The following is a 26559-nucleotide window of genomic DNA, read 5'->3' as shown; positions in this document are numbered from 1 at the left end:
AATGAATGGTCCCACATTCTTCAGCAGAGGTGTACTTTCTTTCATGTTATCCCAGTGTTTTTGTTGTTTGTAGTCTGTATTGTGTTTTTTCTTTTTCTTTTTTTTCTTCTTAAGCCCCATCTTTTTTGTGTTTGATGTGACGGGTTTCTCAATAAATTTTGATAATAATAATAATTCAATTCTTAGAAGATAGTTTAACGCTATATGTAGCATGTCATGCCATTGTGAAGAATTTTTCTCGCATACATATTATGTAAATCAGATGGTGCTATTGTCGATTTTCAAATCATTTCCATCAGCAAGAAACATATTAAATGTTTATATATTAAAGGTCACAAACGATTTTCGGACCTTCGAGTCGAAGCTCGTTTGTGTTTATCCGTTATATGATAACTGATTCGAGTGCTGCCATTTCAACAAGTAGTGTGAATTGTGAATTTTAATGATTAAACTGTCACACGAGTGGAGCCATATCTTGCAGTGGTAAGATAATGGGCACATTAGAAAGTATATCGTTCGCTCGTTAGAAGTCTTTCTAAAACTTGTTCGCTTAGAAGTTTCTTTTTATTCTGATTACCTTCGTATATTTGCTTGTATTGTATTTTGCAAAGTGTTTAACTAAAGACTTTTATGTTTTATTATTTTCTTTTCTTTTCTGCTCCGTGGTCTTGCTTTGTACGACGGGTTTTCAAATAAATAAATATATAATAATTAAAGCGCTAGGCATGATATATTATTCTCCCTCCACCAGCAAATATAGGCGCGACAACAGTGGTGTTATTCAAAGCAACCTGTTTAACACAAAATTTCAAGGTTTCAATCTTAATCGGAAAAGATAATATTAAATTATATTTCGGATTTTCTTTTCCTTTCTTTTCTTTCGCATATCTCAAATAAGAATGTTAGAAACTGTCATATCGATATTTTTACTCCGTATTTTTGCATATTATTTGACAGTATCTTTTCAGAGTTTCTTGTCTCTTAAGTGCTTCTTTAGAAATTTGTGAAAACCAGAATTTGGCACATAATTTGTCATTGAGCAGTTTCTGAGCAATTAAAAGGCCTGGTTACGCTTATACATTATTTTTAAGCTCATATTTTACCATGTATACCACCTAAAATTGATCTTGTCGATGATTACATAAAAAAAACTAGTTTTTTTAACAGAAAGTAAGGAGCGACATTACAACTTAAAACGAACAGAAATTACTCCGTATATGAAATGGGTTGTCCCCTCCGCAATCCTTCGCTCTTTATGCTAAAGCTTTTAATTGTTTTAAAAAGCAGAATTGTGGTAAAGAGTCAAACTTTAGCGTAAAGAGCGAAGGATTGTGGAGGGGACAACCCATTTCATATACGGAATAATTTCTGTTCGTTTTAAGTTTTAATGTCGCTCCTTTACTTTCAGTTAAAAAAAACTAGTTTTTCTTATTTAATTTCTGAACGTTTTTGAATTAATGCATGTTTGATTTTGGATCTCCGCACATACATTATTGAAATGAAATTTGCATATTAATTCTTTTTTTGGCTAAATGGCTTTCTCTTAGTTTTGATCAGACGATTTTGAGAAATAAGGGGTGGGGAAGGAGGCCTAGCTGCCCTCCAATTTTTCTGTTACTTAAAAAGGCTACTAGAACTTTTAATTTTTAACGAACGTTTCTATTAGTAAAAAATATGCGTAACTAAGGAATTAACTTACGTAACAAACTTTTATATTCTTATATTTTTATTATGTGTACGAGGGGGTTTGTACCCTCGTTAATACCTCGCTCTTTACACTAAATCGTAAGTTTTGTCCCAATTCTTTAAGAATGACCCCTGAATCAAAAAGGCCGTAGAATAAATAGTTGAAATTACTAAAAATACTTTAGCATAAAGAGCGAGGTATTTATCTCCTCCTAAATACCTCGCTCTTTATGCTAAAGTATTTTTAGAACCCCTCATATGCGTAATAATCTCAGTTCGTTTTAAATTTCAATGCTATTCCTTACTTTCAATTGAAAAAATGTTTTCATGTTTATTTTTTAATTGTTTTTTTATAGTAATGCTAGAAAATCCTGTGCCCTTTTCATTGAATTTTTCTTCCCCCATGACATATTCCTCCAAGGAAAGATCCTCCCACATAGCCCCCTCCCATAAACCCCACCCCCAAACTAAAAAAATCCCCCTGCAAACGTCTGTACACTTCCCAATAACCATTACTATGTGTAAACACTGGTCAATGTTTGTAACTTGCAGCCCCTCCCCCAGGGATTGTGGGGGAGTAAGTCATTCCCAAAGACATAGTTATTATGGTTTTCGACTATGCGGAACAAAATGGATATCTCAAAATTTTAATCCGTTGACTTTTGGAGAAATATGAGCTTTGGAGGGGGCCTAGGTGCCCTCCAATTTTTTTGGTCACTTAAAAAGGGCACTAGAACTTTTCACTTCCGTTAGAATGAGCCCTCTTGCGACATTCTAGGACCACTTGGTCGATACGATGACCCCTGGGAAAAAAACAAATAAACACGCACCCGTGATTTGTCTTCTGGCAAAAAATACGAAATTCCACATTTTTGTAGATAGGAGCTTGAAAATTTTGCTGTAGGGTTCTCTGATACGCCGAATGTGACGGTGTGATTTTCGTTAAGATTCTGTGACTTTTAGGGGGTGTTTTCCCCTATTTTCTAAAATAAGGCAAATTTTTTCAGGCTTGTAACTTTTGATGACAAAGACTAAATTTGATGAAACTTATATATTTAAAATCAGCATGAAAATCTGATTCTTTCGATGTATATTTTAGCATCAAAATTCCGTTTTTTAGAGTTTCGTTTACTATTGAGCCGGGTTGCTCCTTACTACAGTTCGTTACCACGAACTGTTTGAAACAGCAGGCCAGTGGTCATGGGGACGAAATAAACAGTAGAATGTATAGTGACGAATTTATTTATTTGTTATTACCAATAGCGGTAAGGATTAACGCTTGTCGTAAAAGGTGATATCTTAGTGATAATCACAACGTATTGCTAATAACAACTAAAGAATACTCATGCAAAGAGGTTAGCAAATGTCTAAATTGTTTATTCAAATAGAAGGACATGTTAACTGACAAGTAGATAAGAAAAAAAGATACTGAAAGTAAACTAATTTGATCAAACATCCACTTTTTTGACTTTCTTGACAAGCTTGTAATTGTTGTTAAGAAATAAGGTTGTTGAGCCCATATGGTAACAATACAGGTTTTGGTCATTACAATCATACCAGCATAGCTGAATAACCCTTTCAGCTTCCGCCTGGTACCTTGCATCGATATCACCTTTCGTATTAAAGCTGCTATGCATGGGAAATGGGAAAACATTTTTTTCCAAAAGGCTAGAGAGGGATCAGCAGCTTCACCACTGTCAGGAGTCTTGGGCCTGTTTTTATGTGCTGTTAGAATTAAAGAGAGATTGCTCTGATGGCCGATGACGTAATCATTATCATATTGATCGTTGTCAACAATATCTTGCAACGTTAGTAGCCCAATGCATTTTTTTTCTCAGTCAATGGGCAGATTGGAGCTTTTTCTCCGAGAAAAAAAAATAACCAGAAGGCATCAGTATCCAGCTAGCGATTTACCAAAAGATAAGACGATTGTACTTTCTTCCCAGTTTCTTTCTTTTTCAATAAAAAAAAAAAACTTGAAAAGCCAAAATGGTGTTTCGAATTTGAAGCGGGAATACTAAGGGTAGATATTGGATCATCTGGGATTACAAGGGTTTTTGGGTAAAAATTTAACAGATTTTTACCCTAAGAAAAAATTTCTTTCTTGTCATTGGTCCACTAGGGATAGATAGATCGCCATTAATTTTTCTTACCTTGAAAAATACAAATTCCATAAATGCAGCAGCGACCATTAGGTTGTCTCGAGGAAAGTGAAAATTCAAACCAATTGCTGGCTTTATCGTTCAGAAGCTTAGTAATTTTTATTCAAGTGTTACCTTTGGAAAACCATGGCCGCGCAGTGCAACATTCAGGGTGGAAAAATACTGAACAAAACTCTAAAGCATGCTATTGGTGGAATTTCAGCTTGAGGGAAAATCACGCTTCAACTATTTCCACTGTTCATATGTTGCCATTATAGGTGGAAATTCACCAGCAGCACAAAAAACTAGCATCTGAGCATCAGCAGCAAGAGTATCATCTAGATCAGGGCTTCTTAAACTTTTTTATATAGCGACCCCCTTCAAGCTTAGGAAATTTTAAACGACCCCCTCCTCCATATAATGAAATATATATTAACCGTAGATGTAGATGTAATATTGCACTATTTTACAATGTAAATAAAATAAGGATTAAAGAATACGTACCCATTCATTTCACAAATATAATTGGAAGCGTTGACGGGATATCGGTCGTAATAAAACACAATAAATAGAATGACATAAAACTACATATATATATATATATATATATATATTATATATATATATATATATATATATATATATAGATATATATATATATATATATATATAATAGAAAAAATAATTTTTTGTGACAATTTTTTTAATAAAAACATATTATTGACATCAAACAATATTAATGTGACGGATGTGATTGTTTATTTTACACAAATAATTAAATCTAGGCTCAATTTGAGTTAGTGCAGATCGTAATAAATTTTCAGCGTTTATTAAAGTTGAACGGTATTTTGATTTTATGTAAGTTAATGTGGAAAAGGCTGATTCACATAAATATGTTGTACAAAATGGCAGTAGTTTGTTCATTGCCATTTCCGATAGTAGGGGATATTCTGATTTGATTTCTATCCAAAATTCATGCACAGGCACTTGAGAAAATCTGAGTCGCAAGGTTGTCTCACTTGTTAATTCGGCAAATTCTTCTTGTGCTTTTAAGTTTAAAAAATTAATTTCTTCCATTTCAATTGAAAATGGATTGCAAATCCATTGTTGTGTATCGATATCATAGGGGAAATACCTATGCATGTAAACTTCCATATCCTTCAAATGATTAACTATAATGTTTGTTATAGGAGTATATTTTTTTGAAATATTGTTACTAATTAGTATTGTTACTAAATATATGTCAGTAAATGGAAACATTTCGAGCGATCCACTTTCCACTCTGTTCTTCCATATAAGAATTTTTTAACAAAGGCCTCAAGTTTACTTTTTAACATAAAAAAATTAACGCAGACTCCCTGCATTGATAAATTCATATCATTGATTTTATCAAAAATATCTGCCAAATAGCATAGCTTGAGAAGCCATAAATTATAGTGAAAATAATCGGCCAAATTAGAATTTTGCTCTGTTAGAAATATAAGAACTTCATCTTTTAAAGTTAATAATCGTTTCAAACTTCGACCTCCTGATAGCCACCTAACTTCAGCATGTAGCAATAAACTTGTATAATCCAAATCCATATCAATGCACAAATTTTTAAACAATCGACTATTAAGTGCTCGACTTTTAATAAAGTTAATGATTTTGACTGCATCAAAAAACACAGTGTTTAATTCTGGTGCAATTTTTTTAACAACAAGTACCTCTCGGTGAATCATACAATGTGTAAATGTAATATGATCATTTCCAGCTTTAACAAATGCTGTCAAACCAAGATCTTGTCCGGCCATTGCTGCAGCACCGTCCGTGCACACACCAACACAATTTTTCCAATTTAATCCTTCTTTTTCAAAAAACTCATTTACTTTTTATATATATATCTTTTCCACGAGTATGACCTTCCAGAGGACGACAAAACAGTATATCTTCATGAATGCATCCCTCATAAATATATCCTACAAAAAGTAACAACTGTGCCATTTTGAAATGTCTGTCGACTCGTCCAGTTGTATTGCAAACTTTGAGCTGTCTTTAAGCCTCATAAGAAGCTGTTGATTGATCTTTGCTAATGTCTGAAGTTCTTTTGGACACACTTTCATTTGATAATGGAATTTTACTAATTTCAGCAGCATACTGTTTTCCATGAACTATTTCAGACATTCTTATAACTGCAGCTAGTAAAAGTTGCTCTCCAATAGTAAAAGGCTTTTTCGTTTTTGCTATCAAATACGAAACTTCATACGATGCCAATTGATATTTATCATTCAAAGTCACATACTTCTCCAAAGTGTTCTTTTCTTTATTTGATGTTTGCAAAAGACGCTCAAAATATTCTATTGGCTTTTTAGATTACGTTGCATGTTTAGTATTCAAATGTCGTTGCAGTTTTGACGGTTTCATGCTTTCTGCAGCCAAAACTTCTTTGCAAATTAAGCACACTGGTTGTTCTTCATTGTTGTGAGAAGAGCATGTGAAGCCATACTGCAAATATGATTCGTCATATTTTCTTTTTTTGTTTTGCTAGAAGTCGGATTTGAAGATTTGAAGCACTGCAACTTGGTTGTGACGGCGTGGCAGACTTATTAGTTGGAATTTTAATTAGCCATTCATCCATGATGGTTAAATAATAATAAATAATTAAACAAAATGTAGTTGAACTTTAACGTAATAATTAAAAACACCAACTGAAAATTACACAGTAAATACACACATGTCACTACGAAGACAAAGCTCAGTCCAAACTGAAGTACAAACAGTATGTGTAAGCTGTAAGGCGACGCGGCGTCTGGGTACTTATAATCACTAAGTTATCTTGCAAACACTGACACCGACGGCCAGACATCAATGTCGAAGGTTCAGTTGAAAATCGAGGAGCGCGTTGTATTTATTATTTTAAATGCTACTTCCATATTTTCATTTATAGGCCCTACATAACCGTTTTGCATTGCCACTTTTTCAAAAAAAAGTTATAATAAAACTACAATAGTATTTTGTATGATTTATATTTGTATTTATATTTGTACGTAGTGTATATACTAATTTTAAAATTTTATTTATAATGATTGAAAAGTATCAGATCTTTGCGACCCCCTTTCAGTAGTCTCGCGACCCCCCTGGGGGTCGTGACCCACAGTTTAAGAAGCCCTGATCTAGATAACCAGATATTTCAAGGAGGAAGAAATTTTGTGGGTGTTTGATGTCAATCTCTGTGCTAAGGCCAGAGCCCCTAAAAGTAATAGCCTTCACTATCGACATAGCTTTCTTCATCGCTCCTTCGATTTCAGAAATTTAGGATGTACAACCAGCTCTTATCAGATTACGAAGCTCATAGGCAACACATCCTGAAACTTTGATTCCATACTATCCAAATAGCAAGCTTTCACTAGGTTTGATCCTTTGTCATGAACCATGGTAAATTTTTCGTCGAAAATATTTTTGCACGATAATTCTAATTGATCTTTTCTGCTAAGTGACGATCTGTCATGATAAACTTTGTTTTACTTTAAGTATTCTTTTTTTCTTCTTCTTTTTTGGATTACTTTGGGAATGCTTCCACGTAATCTCATCACAGGAATCAAATTCTTTCCCTGCAGAGAGTCCTGAAGACAGGTTGTGGCTATGTTCCTTCATTAGTTATATATCTGGTGTCAGCCAGAATATCAAGCTTGACACAAAAGCCAGCGGATTCTTTTTTTTTCTTTCTCAATGCGTAAATCTAGGAATTAGTATTGATCTGGAAAATTTAAAAATACAGACTCCCATGGAAAATCTTCCCTGAATGGAAGATCTGACAAGTTAGAAAATATTCAGACTTGCAATATTTCAGAAGGCTAAGGAAAGCCGAAATATTTTGGGTGGTGGCTTGCAATTGTTTTTTTTTTTGTTTTTTGTTTTTTTGGTGCACCACCGTTTTTTTGTTGTGGCGTTTGGAACTAGACTAAACCCACATTAGATTTGAAAAAAATAATGTGACTGAGGAATAAACCTATGGCTCAGCCAAAGGGAGTGATTTTAATACTAATATTTTTTCAAAGTGTTAATTTGTAGCCGATATTGAGGGGTAAGGACCCTAAACGAAAATTCCCTAATGTGACCTTATAGGCCTACGTCTCTTGATTGGCTTGTCCTCTTACATAGATTGACTTATGTCTTTCATCAAAAATTGATTGCTCAGCATAATCAGTCGTTTGAATCTTTTAGAGTATCTTTAGAGTAGGTTCTATCACTATCTTAGCTCTATGACTATCTACCTTGGCTCTACTGCCCTAGGAATGGACGGATAATAGATAGGCATATCTATTATAAAATGAACCAACATCATCTTTATACAATCCTGATAAGGGGGGGGGGAATTAATGTCAGAATTGCCTCTCACTCAATTGGACTATCTGTCTTGGCTTTTTCTACAATTAACCATGATTTGATGCCTACAAATATTCCATTTTAATTAAAAAATCTACTTTTTCTGTACGCGCTTTAACAGCCGAGTTGAAATATTTCATCACAACCGTCGATTCTTCATAACTTAGAAACAGACGTTAGGTGATGAATAGTATTTGACATATAACAGAAGAAAGCACGCTTTTGCGCATAATCGCAAATCTGTGAACTGCGGGTAAGGCGTGGTTCTGCCATACCAATCTATTCTTACTTGTCGTACTGGGGCTGATACCAGTCAAGTGGGTTCTGGTGCAAACCCCCTCAAAAATTTCCCCCGGAAACTTCCTTCCGCAGCAACTCCCCCGAGAACTTCACCTTGTGGACACCCCCCATGAAAAATTACCGACGGAAAATCCCCCCCCCCTCAAATTTAATATTGAGTAGTCTAAGGAAAATTGAGATTAATTAAAGGAATGAAGAAAAGAAGATCATTATGCATCAGCTATTATAAAAAGGAAGGGGCGTAATGGCAACAGCCGCGTTGAAGATAAGAATTAGCATAAAATGTAATTCCATATCAACATTAATATTCCTCCCCATCCACTGCAAAATTTGCTACTAAAATGATATTAAGAACTTATTCAATAAAATATTTTTCATCGAAATGTGGACTAAATATTAAAATTTTGCCCTCAATTCTGCCCAAATTTTGTCCTAAATAAGAACAACTGATGAAAACAACTTGCTTTTGGTTGAAAATACTTTATACTTCATTTTATAAATTTATTTTATTGCATTTAATTTTATATCTTATTTCTTTGTATTCTTTTTTTCGTGTTTTTGGAGGCGGGGGTTTTGTATCATTGCAAGTTTGATAAAGGTTAAATACATGCTTGCTTATTTGAAATAAGGAATTCCGTTCTTCTTAATTCTATTTTTTTATTTTGACTAGGAGTTTGACTCCATATTATTTATTAAATAAAAAAAAACTAATTTTTTTTTAGCTGAAAGTAAGGAGCGACATTAAAACTTAAAACGAAAAGAAATTACTCCGTATATGAAATGGGTTGTCCCCTCCGCAATCCTTCGCTCTTTGCGCTAAAGTTTTTAATTGTTTTAAAAAGTAGAATTATGGCAAAGAGTCAAACTTTAGCGTAAAGAGCGAGGGATTGCCGAGGGGACAACCCATTTCATATACGGAGTAATTTCTGTTCGTTTTAAGTTTTAATGTCGCTCCTTACTTTCAACTAAAAAAAAATAGTTTTTTTTATTTAATTTCTGAACGTTTTTGAATTAATGCATGTTTGGTTTTGGCTCTCCGCACATAAATTATTAAAATGAAATTTGTATGTTAATTCTTTTTTTGGCTAAATGGTTTTCTCTTAGTTTTGATCAGACGATTTTGAGAAATAAGGGGTGGAGAAGGAGGTCTAGTTGCCCTCCAATTTTTCGGTTACTTAAAAAGGCAGCTAGATCTTTTAATTTTTAACGAACGTTTTCATTAGTAAAAAATATACGTAACTTAAGAATTAACTTACATAACAAACTTTCATAATCTTATATTTTTATTATGTATACGAGGGGGTTTGTACCCTTGTTAATACCTCGCTCTTTACACTAAATCGTACGTTTTGTCCCAATTCTTTAAGAATGACCCCTGAATCAGAAAGGCCGTAGAACAAATAGTTGAAATTACTAAAAATACTTTAGCATAAAGAGCGAGGTATTTATCTCCTCCGAAATACCTCGCTCTTTATGCTAAAGTATTTTTAGAACCCCTCATATGCGTAATAATCTCTGTTCTTTTTAAGTTTCAATGCTACTCCTTCCTTTCATTTGAAAAAACGTTTTCATGTTTATTTTTCATTGTTTTCTTATAGTAATGCTAGAAAATCCTGCGCCCTTTTCATTGAATTTTTCTTCCCCCATGACAGATTCCTCCAAGGAAAGTTCCTTCAACATAGCCCCCTCCCCTCAGCCCCACCCCCAAACAAAATAAAATCCTCCTGAAAACGTCTCTACACTTCCCAATAACCATTACTATATGTAAACACTGGTCAAAGTTTGTAACTTGCAGCCCCTCCCCCAGGGATTGTGGGGGAGTAAGTCATCCCCAAAGACATAGTTATTATGGTTTTCGACTATTCTGAACAAAATGGCTATCTCAAAATTTTGATCCGTTGACTTTGGGAAAAAATGAGCGTGGGAGGGGGCCTAGATGCCCTCCAATTTTTTTGTCACTTAAAAAGGGCTCTAGAACTTTTCATTTCCGTTAGAATGAGCCCTCTTGCGACATTCTAAGACCACTTGGTCGATACGATGACCCCTGGAAAAAAAACAAACAAACAAATAAACACGCACCCGTGATTTGTCTTCTGGCAAAAAATACAAAATTCCACATTTTTGTAGATAGGAGCTTGAAACTTCTACAGTAGGGTTCTCTGATACGCTGAATCTGATGGTGTCATTTTCATTAAGATTTTACGACTTTTAGGGGGTGTTTCCCCCTATTTTCTTAAATAATGCAAATTTTCTCAGGCTCGTAACTTTTGATGGGTAAGACTAAACTTGATGAAACTTATATATTTAAAATCAGAATTAAAATGCAATTCTTTTGATGTAGCTATTGATATCAAAATTCCATTTTTTAGAGTTTTGGTTACTATTGAGCCGGGTCGCTCCTTACTACAGTTCGTTACCACGAACTGTTTGAAATGAAATAAAAAAAAGGCGCCTTAAAGGTGCTTCATACGTTAAGTCTTTCTGATGCACGCTTAGTGGACGATACCCGAACTTTTGTGTGGTTTCAGGATTCGATGACTTTTGAAAGCTTTCTTTACTTAAACTGTTGCTTTCTTATTAAGAATTGGGATTTCTGTATATTTAATTTAAAGTTGTATGTTGTATAATTTAAAGTTGTTTGACTCTATGTGATTTAAAGTAATAATTATAATAATAATAATAAAAAACTTCAGACGGGAAAAACTTTCTTCATTTCGTCATTTTCTGGTGTATTTTCCTTCTACATAATCCCTTCTTTTCTTCATTATTATTATTTGTCATACTTTTTCTTTGAGTGCTCAATTTGTATTTGAGGATATTTTTCAGAAGAGGGGGGGGCGAAGGTATTTTCTTTGGGGGAATTTTCCGAGGGGTATTTTCATGGAGTTTCTATAGGCGAGAATTTTCTGGGTGAAATTTTCCGGTTGGGAATTTTTCCACAGGATGTAGTTTTCCAAGGGAAATGCACCTAGCACTGTGCACAGAAGAGGCTTAGAAAAGTTTTCACTAATTTTCAACAATACTATCAAAATAATGCGGGTACATGCAACAAAACCTGATTGCCGTCCAAATAACTGCAACTCTTGTAAACATATCTGAATTGATGATTTCTTGAAGAAACCATCAATAAACTGTTTGTACGAGGGAGAACACGTCAAAAACAGATTGGAAATTTTTAATGGCGACACATTCACACATTTTAATCAACTGTATATGTAAAATGTCAAACCATACCCTCGTTCATAACTTTAAAAAACGTCTGAAGATATCCAATGAGGATATACGGGATCAAACAGTTCGTGGTAACGAACTGTAGTAAGGAGCGACCCGGCTCAATAGTAACCAAAACTCTAAAAAATTGAATTTTGATATCAATAGCTACATCAAAAGGATCGCATTTTAATGCTGATTTTAAATATATAAGTTTCATCAAGTTTAGTCTTACCCATCAAAAGTTAAGAGCCTGAGAAAATTTGCCTTATTTAGGAAAATAGGGGGAAACACCCCCTAAAAGTCGTAGGATCTTAACGAAAATGACACCATCAGATTCAGCGTATCAGAGAACCCTACTGTAGAAGTTTCAAGCTCCTATCTACAAAAATGTGGAATTTTGTATTTTTTGCCAGAAGACAAATCACGGGTGCGTGTTTATTTGTTTGTTTTTTTTTTTTTTTTTCCCCAGGGGTCATCGTATCGACCAAGTGGTCCTAGAATGTCGCAAGAGGGCTCATTCTAACGGAAATGAAAAGTTCTAGTGCCCTTTTTAAGTGACAAAAAAATTGGAGGGCATCTAGGCCCCCTTCCACGCTCATTTTTTTCCCAAAGTCAACAGATCAAAATTTTGAGATAGCCATTTTGTTCAACATAGTCGAAAACCATAATAACCATGTCTTTGGGGATGACTTACTCCCCCACAATCCCTGGGGGAGGGGCTGCAAGTTACAAATTTTGACCAGTGTTTACATATAGTAATGGTTATTGGGAAGTGTACAGACGTTTTCAGGGGGATTTTATTTTGTTTGGGGGTGGGGCTGAGGAGAGGGGGCTATGTTGGAGGATCTTTCCTTGGAGGAATCTGTCATGGGGGAAGAAAAATTCAATGAAAAGCGCGCAGGATTCTCTAGCATTACTATAAGAAAACAATGAAAAATAAACATGAAAACGTTTTTTCAAATGAAAGGAAGAAGTAGCATTGAAACTTAAAACGAACAGAGATTATTACGCATATGAGGGGTTCTAAAAATACTTTAGCATAAAGAGCGAGGTATTTAGGAGGAGATAAATACCTTGCTCTTTATGCTAAAGTATTTTTAGTAATTTCAACTATTTATTCTACGGCCTTTCTGATTCAGGGGTCATTCTTAAAGAATTGGGACAAAACTTACGATTTAGTGTAAAGAGCGAGGTATTAACGAGGGTACAAACCCCCTCGTATACATAATAAAAATATAAGGCTATGAAAGTTTGTTACGTAAGTTAATTCTTAAGTTACGCATATTTTTTACTAATAAAAACGTTTGTTAAAATTAAAAGTTCTAGTTGCCTTTTTAAGTAACCGAAAAATTACAGGGCAACTAGGCCTCCTTCCTAACCCCTTATTTCTCAAAATCGTCTGATCAAAACTAAGAGAAAGCCATTTAGCCAAAAAAGGAATTAATATGCAAATTTCATTTTAATAATTTATGTGCGGAGAGCCAAAACCAAACATGCATTAATTCAAAAACGTTCAGAAATTAAATAAAAAAAAACTAATTTTTTTAGCTGAAGGTAAGGAGCGACATTAAAACTTAAAACGAACAGAAATTACTCCGTATATGAAATGGGTTGTCCCCTCTGCAATCCCTCGCTCTTTACGCTAAAGTTTGACTTTTTGCCACAATTCTACTTTTTAAAACAATTAAAAGCTTTAGCGTAAAGAGCGAGGGATTGCGGAGGGGACAACCCATTTCATATACGGAGTAATTTCTGTTCGTTTTAAGTTTTAATGTCGCTCCTTACTTTCAGCTAAAAAAATTAGTTTTTTTTTATTTATTTTAATTAGAAGGGAAATTATTTGGAAAGTAGAATGTTAAATATCATGGAAAGAGAAATCACCAATATGTAAAAAGTACATTTAATTGAATCGGCATCTAGGCTCAAATACGGGTCTTATAATACCGAAAACATCATAATAAAAATAGTTTCTTTTTCGTCGACTCGTTCTACGTCTATTCATAACAGAAAATGTCGATTTTCAAAGATTTCTCATTTCGCCGTCTAAAAATATGAAGTTTACAGTGCAGCAGCACGTTTTCGCCAGTTTTTCCACATTGAACTATCAAAACAAACAAACAAATTCGATTCGTTAAATTTAACATCAAAAAAACTCAAATATTGACAAAGTTGTGATTCAAAAATACTAAAACACATTCAAAGGAAAGCTCAACCTTCTTAATCTGTTTGTGCCACATATTTTAGCTTAATGTTTTGCTGATTTTTTAACCCACGTTTCTTCTCTTAAATTCGATATCCGCTCCTACCAAATTCTGTATAAAATGCACGTCTTTTCATCAAAAACTGCATTCCCGATTTTTCATAACTTTTTAAGTACAAAGGGTTTGCATTGGCTGAGTGTCCAACGCAAGTTGGAAATGTTTCCAACCCAAATCGGCTAAATATAGGGTTGGCTAAGTTTTTACTTAGCCAATTCAAAAAATTGGGTTTCGTTTTCACTGTCCTTGTTACTTTAAAGGTATCTATATATATAAAAACTAGCTGTTGGGTTGGCGCTTCGCGCCACCCCAACAGCTAGTTGGTGGGGGCGTAACGTAAGTCGTTACGCGCCATTGTAGTTGTGTCCCTGTGTCCCACCTGTGAATATAGATATATATATATATATATATATATATATATATATATATATATATATGTTTTTAACTACGTAAAACTTGCGAATATACAACAATCTTCGATGTCCCATTGTCTGTGCATATAAATAGATTGTCAGGTTTACCGACTCTTGAACATGCAACATAAAATTGTCCATGGGAAAAACAATCCGTATTCAGATCTATACCTGATTATTCTAATGATTGCCCTTGAGCTTTGTTGATGGTGATTGCTAATCGAACATTCCCTGTGTCCCCGTCGTCATTTATATATCTCCTTTTGCCCCCGGCATCCCCCTTGTAGTTGTGTCCCTGTGTCCCGGTCGTCATTTATATTCCCAGTATCCCGGTCGTATATATCCCCGGATATATATTTCATAGTGACGCTGAAAAATAAAGAAGAAAAAGAAAACTGAAAAAAGAAAAAAGGTAAAAAACTAAAAAGAAAAAACACTCAAAGAGAAATTACAGACCGGGACACAAATGACGACCGGGACACAGGGAATATAAATGACGACCAGGACACAGGTATTTAAGAAAATCGTTCAAAGACAAATTTTTAACTGTAAGAAGATCGTTGAAAGAGAAATTTCTAATTGTAAAATGACTGAAGAACCTACAATGGCAACAGCCGAGGAAGCTGCTCAAAACGAATGTATTCAAGCCAAAGTAGCTGAGTTGGTAAAGCGTTATGCTCCAGGTTCTAGGTCCGAGAGGTTCCAGGTTCGAACCTTGGCTTTAGCATTAATACAAAAGAAGAAAGAAAACTAAAAAAGGTAAAAACTACAAAAAAAAATAAAAAGAAAATACTAAAAAAACTAAAAAAGCTAAAAAACTATAAAAAAACTAAAAAAAAGGTAAAAAACTAAAAAAAGCTAAGAAGAAAAAACACTCAAAGAGAAATCACAGACCGGGACACAAATGATGACCGGGACAAAGGGAATATAAATGACGACCGGGACACTCAAAGAGAAATTACAGACTGGGATACCGGGACACAAATGACGACCGGGACACAGGGAATATAAATGACGACCAGGACACAGGTATTTAAGAAAATCGTTCAAAGACAAATTTTTAATTGTAAGAAGATCGTTGAAAGAGATATTTCTAATTGTAAAATGACTGAAGAACCTACAATGGCAACAGTCGAGGAAGCTGCTCAAAACGAATGTATTCAAGCCGAAGTAGCTGAGTTGGTAAAGCGTTATGTTCCAGGTTCTAGGTCCGAGAGGTTCCAGGTTCGAACCTTGGCTTTAGCATTAATACAAAAGAAGAAAAAAAGTAAAAAAGGTAAAAACTACAAATAAAACTAAAAAGAAAATACTATAAAAACTAAAAAAGCTAAAAAACTAAAAAAAGGTAAAAAACTAAAGCCTAAAAAGAAAAAAAACTTAAAAAAACTTAAAAAAAGGTAAAAACTACAAAAAAAACTAAAAATAACTAAAAACTGAAAAAAAGGAAAAAAACTGAAAAATAAAGGAGAAAAAGAAAACTAAAAGCCGGGACAAAGGGAATATAAATGACGACCGGGACACTCAAAGAGAAATTACAGACTGGGACACCGGGATACAAATGACGACCGGGACACAGGGAATATAAATGACGACCGGGACGCTCAAAGAGAAATTACAGACTGGGACACTGGGACACAAATGACGACCGGGATACTGGGAATATAAATGACGACTGGGACACAGGGACACAACTACAACGGGGATTCCGGGGGCACAGGGGATATATAAATGACGACGGGGACACAGGGAATGTTCGATTAGCAATCACCATCAACAAAGCTCAAGGGCAATCATTAGAATAATGAGGTATAGATCTGAATACGGATTGTGTTTCCCATAGACAATTTTATGTTGCATGTTCAAGAGTCGGTAAACCTGACAATCTATTTATATGCACAGACAATGGGACATCGAAGAATGTTGTATATTCGCAAGTTTTACGTAGTTAAAAACATATATATATCTATAACGAAAAGAGAAATATTTTCTCTTTTATCTATATTCACAGGTGGGACACAGGGACACAACTACAATGGCGCGTAACGAGTTACGCGCGCGGGGGGCTTGGGGGGTGGCGCGAAGCGCCACCCCAACAGCTAGTATAATATAAAACTAGATTGGATATTCTTAGTATAGATAGATCACCTCAGAGGAAATTTGAATTAAAAGCGACCTACTTTTTCTGTCTTCTGGGATTCTGCTTAACGTAGTTTTTTTTTTGTGTGTGTGGTTTATCAGAAAGAGTTGTGCAAGACATAGCTCATCCAGTCAATAAAACTGCTAAAACTTAACCTACGCTTACATATAGAATGCCAAAATTCTTTATTTGTATTCCACAGACAACGCCAAATATTTTTCTCATTCGAATCGTTAAGAAATTCTAAACACAACCTAACAAAATTAATCGTGTGTGATTTCCACCAGGAAAAAAAAATACCCAAATAATACGAATATCCTAAAACCTCATAAATTTCCTCGTTAGATAAGGTATAGCTTTTGAATATGAAACAGGGGATAGCTTGCTCTAAAAGTAAGTTTAATGTATTTTATAACATGATACGTATAAATATCCAAATAAGAAATAGACCATATACACAGCAATCAGGGATAAACAATGGTAAGAATTTTCTTTTGTTAATTCAAGTCTTCTTCTGAATTAAAAGTTATAGATATATTGCAATTACGGACAAAGAATGAAACATAAAATTACCCAATGACTAATCTTAAACCACCCCTTTTTTAGCTCCACGGAAAAAAATGTCTAGAAGATAAGGTAAAGTCTAAGCTATAAGGTTTAGTCTTTGAATATATTAACTAAAGAAACTTTTTCCAAAAAAATAAGTTTTTCAAAGAAACATTAAAAGAATGAACTCTATTAGATCAAAAATGAGCAAAAACGAAATCAAATAATCTACTAAGCGTAAAACAGCCACAAGTCAGCTTTGATAAATAAAAGAAACCCAAAACGAACAGAAATTACAATAAGTAACCGAGTCAAACTCAGAACGAGTAGAAATTAACATGAGTAGGGCTCAACATCCCTATGCCTTTCCAAGACCAGAACATAATTTGCTCTTTACTGAAAAAATTAAATGTTTTTACTTTTATAATTTTAATAAATCAAATATTGTTAAGGTTAATATTAATAAATATCAGTATATGTATATTAAACTGACACAGCACATCCATTTGCATTTTTTTCAGTAAAGTGCAAACTATGTTCTGGCTTTGGGAAGACATAGGAGTTTTGAGCCCTACTCAAGCTAATAGGGGTTTGAGCCCTAATCTGTCACAACTTACTCTGAAAGGTCTAATATAATAATGTAAGCCGTTATTTGATATTGCTTCATCTCCCTATTGACAATCTACATGATCATAGGTCGTTTTTATTTAGTTCAGCATCCGCCTATGTATTCCTTGAAAGTTTCAACTTAATACCCGTGGCTTGTGTATTAAGAATGTTTGTAGTAGAAATAGTAGCATTTGTAGCAGTATGCATATAGCACCTTTTTTCAACATCCCCTTCGATACACAATGCAATTTTTAACTAAACACCATCAACTGGTCTTGAAGCATTGCTGATACGCCCTCTTGACAACCTATGTGAGCATAGTGTGTTTTGATTTATTTCAATAGATTTACAATATTGCCCAAAATTTTCGCCTTAATACCCTTAGATTTATTACTAGTATTAGTTGCACCAACAGTGATAGTAGTAGCAGCAGAGTTAATAGCAGTAGTCTTAGCTTTAGTAGCAGTAGTAGTAGTAGCAGCAGTAATAATAACAATAGTAGCAGTTACAGGAGTAAGCAGTAGTATTATAATGCGAACATGGTCTTTTGGTTAGTTCACCCCCTCCCCCCAACAAGTGTAACTATACGAAACTATTCCTAAGATATTGCTGATATGCCCTTTTGACAACCTGCGTACGGATGGCAGGTTGTCATCCGTACAACAGAAATTTTCAGAAATATTCTCTGAAAATTTTACATTCATACCCTAGGCATAGTTGTAATAGTAGTCACAGCAGTAGTATAACTACTCAACTTAATACAATTAGCCATTGCTGTAATATTGCCGATTTGCTATTTTTTAACCTGTATAGTCGCTTAGTTTTTGAAATTTTCATCTCCTTAACCTTACAAGCAGTTGTGATAGAAGTAGTAATTGGAGCAATAGTAATAGTAGTAGTAGAACTAGTAAATGTTGCAGTAGCAGTAGTATTAGTGGCAGAGCGCACATATTACCTTTCGGATCATCTCCTTTAAGTATTTTCTGAGAGTTCCAACTTCATACACAAACTAATTCTTAAGATACGCTATTCTGACAATCTAAATACACATAGTCTCTTTTGTTAGTTCGAATTTACCATCAATATTGTCTCAAATTTTACCTTCATAGACTTAGTCTTAATAACACTATTATCACAGTAGTTTCGGTGGTAGTAAAAGTAGTTACAGTGTTAGTGTCGTATTAGCAGTAGTGGTAGAAGTAGTATCAGTAGTACTATTAGCGGTAGTAGCATGTGCATATTGCCATTTGGTCAGTTGAACATCGCTTTCATGATTCTCTACCTTGACACGCTAAGCCGTTCTAAAAGTATTATTAATTTTTGCTTTTGACACCCTTTTGACGCCCCTCTCACTTTAATGCTCTGAAATTTAGAAGTTGTTGCAATTGAAGTAGTAGTTAGAGTAGTTTAGTAGCAGTAGTAGCATAAGGAAATGTAGCAGTGGTATTAGTGTTAGTAGCGACAAGCATAATTACATTTTTGTCAATTGATCTTCCCCTTTAATTATTCTCTGAAAGATTTAACTTAATACGCTAATCAATTCTTGAGATGCGCCCTTTTGACAGTCTACATGTGCATAGTGTGTTTTGATCTAGTTCAAATTCCCCCTCAATATTCTATCAAGTTTTCACCTTCATACGTGTAGCCTTAATTGTACAAGTATCATAGTAGTAGTGGTAGTAGTAGGGACAGCAGTAGCGTAATAGTGTATAATTATTACTAGTAACAGTAGTAGCAGCAGTATTAATAACAGTAGGCCTAGTAACAGTTGCATTTTGCCTTTTGGTAAACTGAACATCCCACTCATGATACCCCTGAAGTTTCCTCTTGGTATGATAAGCCGTTCCAAAAATATTGCTGATACGCCCGTATCAAGAATTTGTATACACATAGTATGTTTTGATTTAATCAAAATTTCCCTTCTATGTTTCCTCAGATATTGTCTTCAATATCCTCAGCCTTAATAGTACTCGATACAAAAGTATTAGTTTTAGTGATAGTATTGGTAGTAATAATATTACTTTTGATAGCAGTTGAAGCAGCAGTAGTTGTAGTAGTAGTAGCGTGCAAATATTGCCTTTTCGGTCAATCATCTCCCTTATCATTTCTTAAAAATTCCAAATTAATATTCTCAGCCATTCTTGAGGGCCACCGTTCACCCTTTTGACAATCCATATATACATAACATGTTATGACGTAGTTCAAAACTCCCCTCGACTTTCTCTTAAATACTCATCTTAATGCCCTTCGTATTTTGAGAGAGTAGAAGTCAAACATGCATACCTCTTCTCAATAACATATACTATATGCCAACAATGAAAAAATTGCATAACTTGCAGCCCTTGCCTTGAGGCCCCAGTGGGGGGAGGGTGTGACACCCCCAAACACATAATTACAAAGCTTTTCAATAATGCGGAAAAAATGATGTCTTAAAACTTTGTTTGGATGTTTTTTACGGAAAACGATGGGAGTGGGGGGGGGGTCTCAAAGAACTGACTCTTAAAAAGGACACTATAACTTCAAATTTAAAATCAAATGAGATACATCTGAATTTAATACGGCCACCCATTAAATAAGAACCTTATATTCCCCCAGGGCACAACTTAAAGCCGCTGTACCAGGACTCTGGGGAGATGCTCCAACCTTAGAGGCATTGTTATATGTTGTTTGGACTGTTTTAAACAGAATTGTTATCCCACAATTTCAATCATATACATTTGGTGAAAAAAAGGGTATTTCTGTTTTTTTGGGGGGGAGGGGGCTAGTCGACCTCCATCACTATTGACCCTCTAAAGGGAACTAGGAATTCCACCAAATGAATTTAAAACCAAATAGAATCTCAAGGAAATGAGCCACCTCTAAAGTCCATATAACCATCCTTTCTATAAGAAGCTCAAATGCCCCAGGGGCATAACTAACAACTCTCACCCTTAGGCTCTGGTGGTTTGTATAATTCTCAAAAGCCTTGTTATATGATCTTTGGACTGCTTGAATAAAAGGCTTGTGTCAAAATATCTATTGGATGCATCTTGGAAAACAAGACGTGCTTGTGTGTCTGTGGGAGGGAGGGTAGCTGCGCCCTGATTACTTGACTCTTAAAATTGGCACCAGAAGTTCTTAATACCAATCCAATGAGCCCCCTTTAAAGCATATACAACCACCTTTTCTGTAAGAACCTTGTTTGCCCCTAGGGCATAACTTAGGAGGGTTGTAGGAGGGGTTATAAGCTGTAGGAGGGGGTCTTCCTTACAGACATAATTTCTGGACCCTTCAGGTATGATGAACAAAATTGTTATCTCCAGCTTTTTATTGGAGATGTTAAGGGAAAAATGAGCTCTGAGGGGGGGGGGGGGGGTTGGTTGCAATCAAATGATTTTGTAAGGGCACTATAATTTCCAATTTCAAATAAAATGAGCCCCATCTTAAGTTTATACGACCGGCTATTCCTTAAAAACTTATAAAAACTTATATGCCCTCGTGGTTCAACGTACAACCCTATCCCCAGGGCGCTAGGGGGTTGTTTCAATCCTTGAGGCGTTATTATATGTTCTTTGGCGTATTTTGAACAAAATCACTACCTCATAATTTCAATTAGATGCTTTTAGTGAATAGTGGGGTTGTCGGGGAGAACGGTGGGCCAGTACATCACTTTCGACGCTTAAAAAGGAACTGCAAGTTTCAATTTTCAACCAAATGTTAAAGTTAAAGAGCCATCCACCCATTAAAACCTTGAATGTCCCGAGGTATAATTTACAACCCTCCCACCAGGCTCTGGTGGTGTATATCAGTCCCAAAAGCCTTGGTATATGATATTTGGACCATTTTGAATAAAATGATTATCTCAAAAATTATTATTCGATGCATTTTGGGAAAAAGGACGTGTTGAAGGGGGATAGCTGCCCTCAGATCACTTTGACTCTTAAAAAGGGTACTGGAAATTCATATTACCAATCTAATGAATCCCCTTCGAATATATACGACCACCCCTATTCTACAAGAACCTTATATGCCGCCGGGTTATTACTTACAACCCTTGCCCTGAAAGCTGTGGGGGTGGGATTGTTTTTTCTGAAGACATAATTTTCGGACCCTTTAACTACAATGGACGAATTTGCTATATCTAAATATTAATCGGACGTCTTTGGGATAATGATGAGTGTGAGTGGGGGCTGGTTGCTCTCAAATTACTTTTGACTATTAAAAAGTGCATCACACCTTCTAATTTCAAATCAAGAGAGCTCAATCTGAAGTTTATACGACCACCCATTCCATAAAAACCTTACATACCCCCAGGGCGTGACTTATAACCTTATCCACAGGGCACTGGGGGTTGTGTCAACCCTAGAGGCACTGTTATGTGTTCTTCAGACTATTTTGAGCAAAGTTATTATCTCACAATTTTAATCAGATTCGTTCGGTGAAGGGGGTTAGTTGTGGGGGGATTGCTGTCCTGCATCAATTTTGACTCTTAAACGGAAACTAGAACTTCCCATTTGCAACCAAATGAGCCTAATGTAAAGTTCATACAGCCATTTCTTCCATAAAAACCTTAAATGCTCCCAAGGTATAACTTACAACCCTTCCCCAAGGCTCTGGGGATTTGTTTAAATCCCAAAAGCCTTGTTATATGATATTTAGACTATTTTGAGTAAAATGGCTATCTTAAAATGGTGGTCTGGCTACCTTTTGGTCACTTTGACACTTTAAAAATGGGACTAGAGCTTCTGATTGCCAATACTATGTGTCCCCTCCAAAGTTTATATGACCACGCTTTCAACAAAAACCTTATATACCCCAATGCCATAACTTATAACCCTTGCGCTGAGAGTTAGGGGAGATTTTTCATCATCAAATACATAATTTCTGGAACTCTCCGGAAATGGTGAAAAACAATTTTTCAAAATTGTTTTAAAAAAGTTCTGATTGGAAATGTTTTAGGAAATGATGGGCGTGGTGGGGGAGCATTTGTCCTCCTATAACTTTTGACTGATACTAAAGGCACTAATCCTCTTAATTTGCAATGGAATGAGCCCTTTTTGAAGTTTCTATGACAACACTCTCTATAAAAACCTTATATGCCCCGAGGGCATAACTTGTAACCCTTGTCCTGAGGTCTGTGGGGAGTTGTTATATTCAAAGACCTAATTTGTAGACTTTTTAACTACGTTGAACAAAATGACTATGTCAAATTTTGGATCGGATGTGCTTTGAGAAATGAAGATTGTGCTGGGGCACTCAATTTCCAATCGAATGAGCCCTTTTTGAAGTTTCTACCACAATACATTCGATAAAAACCTTATCTACCCCCAGGGAATAACTTACAATCTTCGCCCGGAAGGCTGTGGGGGGAGGGGTTTTCATCCTCAAAGATATAATTTCTGGATCTTTCAGCTACGTTGAACAAAATGGTTATCTCAAAATTTAGATTGGATGTGTTAGGGGAAAGGGTGGGCGTGGGAGGGGGTTAATTGCTCTCCAATCACTTTTGACTATTAAAAAGGATACTATTCGTTTCAATTCCCAATTGAACGAGCCCTTTTTGACTTTTCTAGGCCAACATTTTTTATAAAAACCTTATGTGCGCCCCAAGGCATCAAACAGTTCCTGGTAACGAACTGTAGTAAGGAGCGACCCGGCTCATTAGTAAACGAAACTCTAAAAAACGGAATTTTTGATGCTAAAATATACATCAAAAGAATCGGATTTTCATGCTGATTTTAAATATATAAGTTTCATCAAATTTAGTCTTTGTTATCAAAAGTTACGAAAATCACACCATCGCATTCGGCATATCAGAGAACCCTATAGCAAAAATTTCAAGCTCATATCTACAAAAATGTGGAATTTCGTATTTTTTGCCAGAAGACAAATCACGGGTGCGTGTTTATTTGTTTGTTTGTTTTTTTTTCCCAAGGGTCATCGTATCGACCAAGTGGTCCTATAATGTCGCAAGAGGGCTCATTCTAATGGACATGAAAAGTTCTAGTGCCCTTTTCAAGTGACTAAAAAAATTGGAGGGCACATAGGCCCCCTCCCACGCTCATTTTTCTCCAAAGTCGACGGATCAAAATTTTGAGATAGCCATTTTGTTTTGCATAGTCAAAAACCATAATAACTATGTCTTTGGGAATGATTTACTCCCCCACAGTCCCTGGGGGAGGGTCTGCAAGTTACAAACTTCGACCAGTGTTTACATATAATAATGGTTATTGGGAAGTGTACAGACGTTTTCAGGGGGATTTTTTTTGGTTTTGGGGGTAGGGTTGAGGGGAGGGGGCTATGTGGGAGGATCTTTCCTTGGAGGAATATGTGATGGGGGAACAGAAATTCAATGAAAAGGGCGCAGGATTTTCTAAAATTACTATAAAAAAAAAAAACAATGAAAAAATAAACATGGAAAAGTTTTTCAATTGAAAGTAAGGAGTAGCATTGAAACTTAAAACGAACAGAGATTATTACGCATATGAGGGGTTCTAAAAATACTTTTTCATAAAGAGCGTGGTATTTAGGAGGAGATAAATACCTCGCTCTTTATGCTATAGTATTTTTAGTAATTTCAACTATTTATTCTACGACGGTCATTCTTAAAGAATTGGGACAAAACTTACTATTTAGTGTAAAGAGCGAAGTATTAACGAGGGCACAAACCCCCTCATATACATAATAAAAATTTAAGAATATAAAAGTTTGTTACGTAAGTTAATTCTTAAGTTACGTATATTTTTTACTAATAAAAACAATCGTTAAAAATTAAAATTTATAGTTACCTTTTTATGTAACCGAAAAATTGCAGGGCAACTAGGCCTCCTTCCCCAACCCTTATTTCTAAAAATCGTCTGATCAAAACTAAGAGAAAGCCATTTAGCCAAAAAAGGAATTAATATGCAAATTTCATTTTAATAATTTATGTGTGGAGAGCCGAAATCAAACATGCATTAAATTCAAAAACGTTCAGAAATTACATAAAAAAAATAGTTTTTTTAACTGAAAGTAAGGAGCGACATTAAAACTTAAAACGAACAGAAATTACTCCGTATATGAAATGAGTTGTCCCCTCCGCAATCCTTCGCTCTTTACGCTAAAATTTGACTCTTTGCCACAATTCTGCTTTTTAAAACAGTTAAAAGCTTTAGCGTAAAGAGCGAAGGATTGCGAAGGGGACAACCCATTTCATATACGGAGTAATTTCTGTTCGTCTTCAGTTTTAATGTCGCTCCTTACTTTCAGTTAAAAAAATTATTTTTTTTTATGTAATAACTTACAGCCCTTGCCCTGAAGGCTATAGGGAGGAGTTTATCATCCTCAAAGACACAATTTCCGAGCCTTTCGACTACGTTAAACAAAATGGCTATCTCAAAATTTTGGTCGGATGTGTTTGGGGAAAAGGTCGGCGTGGGAGGGGGTTTAATTGCCCTCCAATCACTTTTGACTATTAAAAAGGGCACTAGATGTTTCAATTTCCAATCGAATGAGCCCTTTTTGAAGTTTCTACAACAACTCCTTCGATATGAAGTGCCCTGGTCTAAGACAAAATAAATAAATAATACATTGTGCCAACAGTGTTCTTTACTTTACTATGATCAAAACAAACCATTGATTTATCTTGAACAGCAATTCCTATGTAAGAAGAACGGTGTGTTTCCATGAAGTTAACAGCTCACTCAAGCTATTTTGGGTCTCTTTATGATGGGAAGCTACAAGATTTAAAAATTATTCTTCGACCGTAGCAGTGTTTTAACCCCTCCGGGGTTTTCTGCCACTTTTTGTTTTCCGCCACCATATGTTTTCCGCCACCTTTTAATTCAGGTAGGTCAGAATAGACATAGGCATAAATATAGAAATAGACATAGACATAGACACAGATATAGACAAAAATATTGACATAGACATAGATATAGATATAAACATAGACATTGACATAGACTAACCTAACCTTGCCTGTCTATTCTGACCTGACTAATCCTCTTGATGGTGAAAAATTTCCTGGTTGGCGGGAAACATACGCTGGCAGCAAACCGTGGTGGCGTTAAAACACCCACACCTTTTTCGATACTTGCCTAAAGTTTTATACAGCAATTTATTAGAAATTCTAATCAGAACATTTTCTGCATTATTACATGTAAGTATTATTGTGTATTACGATTTCATGTAATGTTACTGTGAGTTTCCAAAATTGGGTTAAGATAGATATTCATTGGTGAAAGTCCAAAATTCCTCTTTCTTTGCTTGAATCCAATTAGCTTTACGAATCAGCTTTTTCAGTCTTATGCAACCTTTGATGATAAAAGTTAAAGTTAGGTTAGGTTGGGATAGGTTATGTTAAAATAGGAGTAAATATCAGAAATGGGTTAAAAACCTAACATAGTCCGTCACTATCAAACCTTGCATAAAACTGAAAAAGTTGACTGACAAGGCTGACTACATCCAAGGAGAGAAAATAGGTATTTCGGACATTCATCGGTGAATCTCAAGATTTACAAATCTTGTCTTCGAAAGTCTTCGAAAAAACATTTGCTTTGTTTTTTTCTTAGCTGAGTCATTCTTTTCTTTTTGTACTGCTGACTTCAAAATGTGATTTTTTTTTCTTAGGGACTGAGGAGGGTTTGGCGAAAGTCTCTGCCAAAATACCTCCTTTTTGTTTTTATTCTATTAACTATTCATACTGGTACTACTCAGAACTCCTCAAGGCCACAATAATTAAACAATACTCTCTTCATCTTACCAGACGGCTGGAAAACTTTCGTAGGATTCATTATGGTATATCATCAAAAACTCACTAGCAACCATATAGGGGTGATGTCAAAAATTTCTGGGAAATACTTATGTCAATGCTAAACAGCAACATAACCAGATGGTGGCCTTCACTCTCAGTGAAAGGTATATAATTGTCA

At 35.2% G+C, this 26559-nt stretch overlaps 1 protein-coding gene across 3 annotated transcripts in view; it reads left to right on the top strand.

The window, feature by feature from the left end:
- Positions 1-26559, top strand: part of LOC136029081 (sodium/calcium exchanger 1-like) — a 150047-nt gene that overhangs the window by 12817 nt on the left and 110671 nt on the right. For 2 of the 3 annotated variants that reach the window (XM_065707137.1, XM_065707132.1), the window contains exon 1: positions 16857-16906. The exons of the other annotated variant lie outside the window; for it this stretch is intronic. The gene's annotated coding sequence lies outside the window, so the exon portion shown is untranslated. Of the gene's footprint in view, positions 1-16856; positions 16907-26559 lie in introns of those variants that run through there. 3 annotated transcript variants of the gene reach the window in all.

The sequence above is a fragment of the Artemia franciscana genome, chromosome 7 (assembly GCF_032884065.1).
Source record: "Artemia franciscana chromosome 7, ASM3288406v1, whole genome shotgun sequence".
NCBI classification, from domain to species: Eukaryota; Metazoa; Arthropoda; class Branchiopoda; order Anostraca; family Artemiidae; genus Artemia; species Artemia franciscana.
This window is presented reverse-complemented; position numbering and strand designations above follow the sequence as displayed.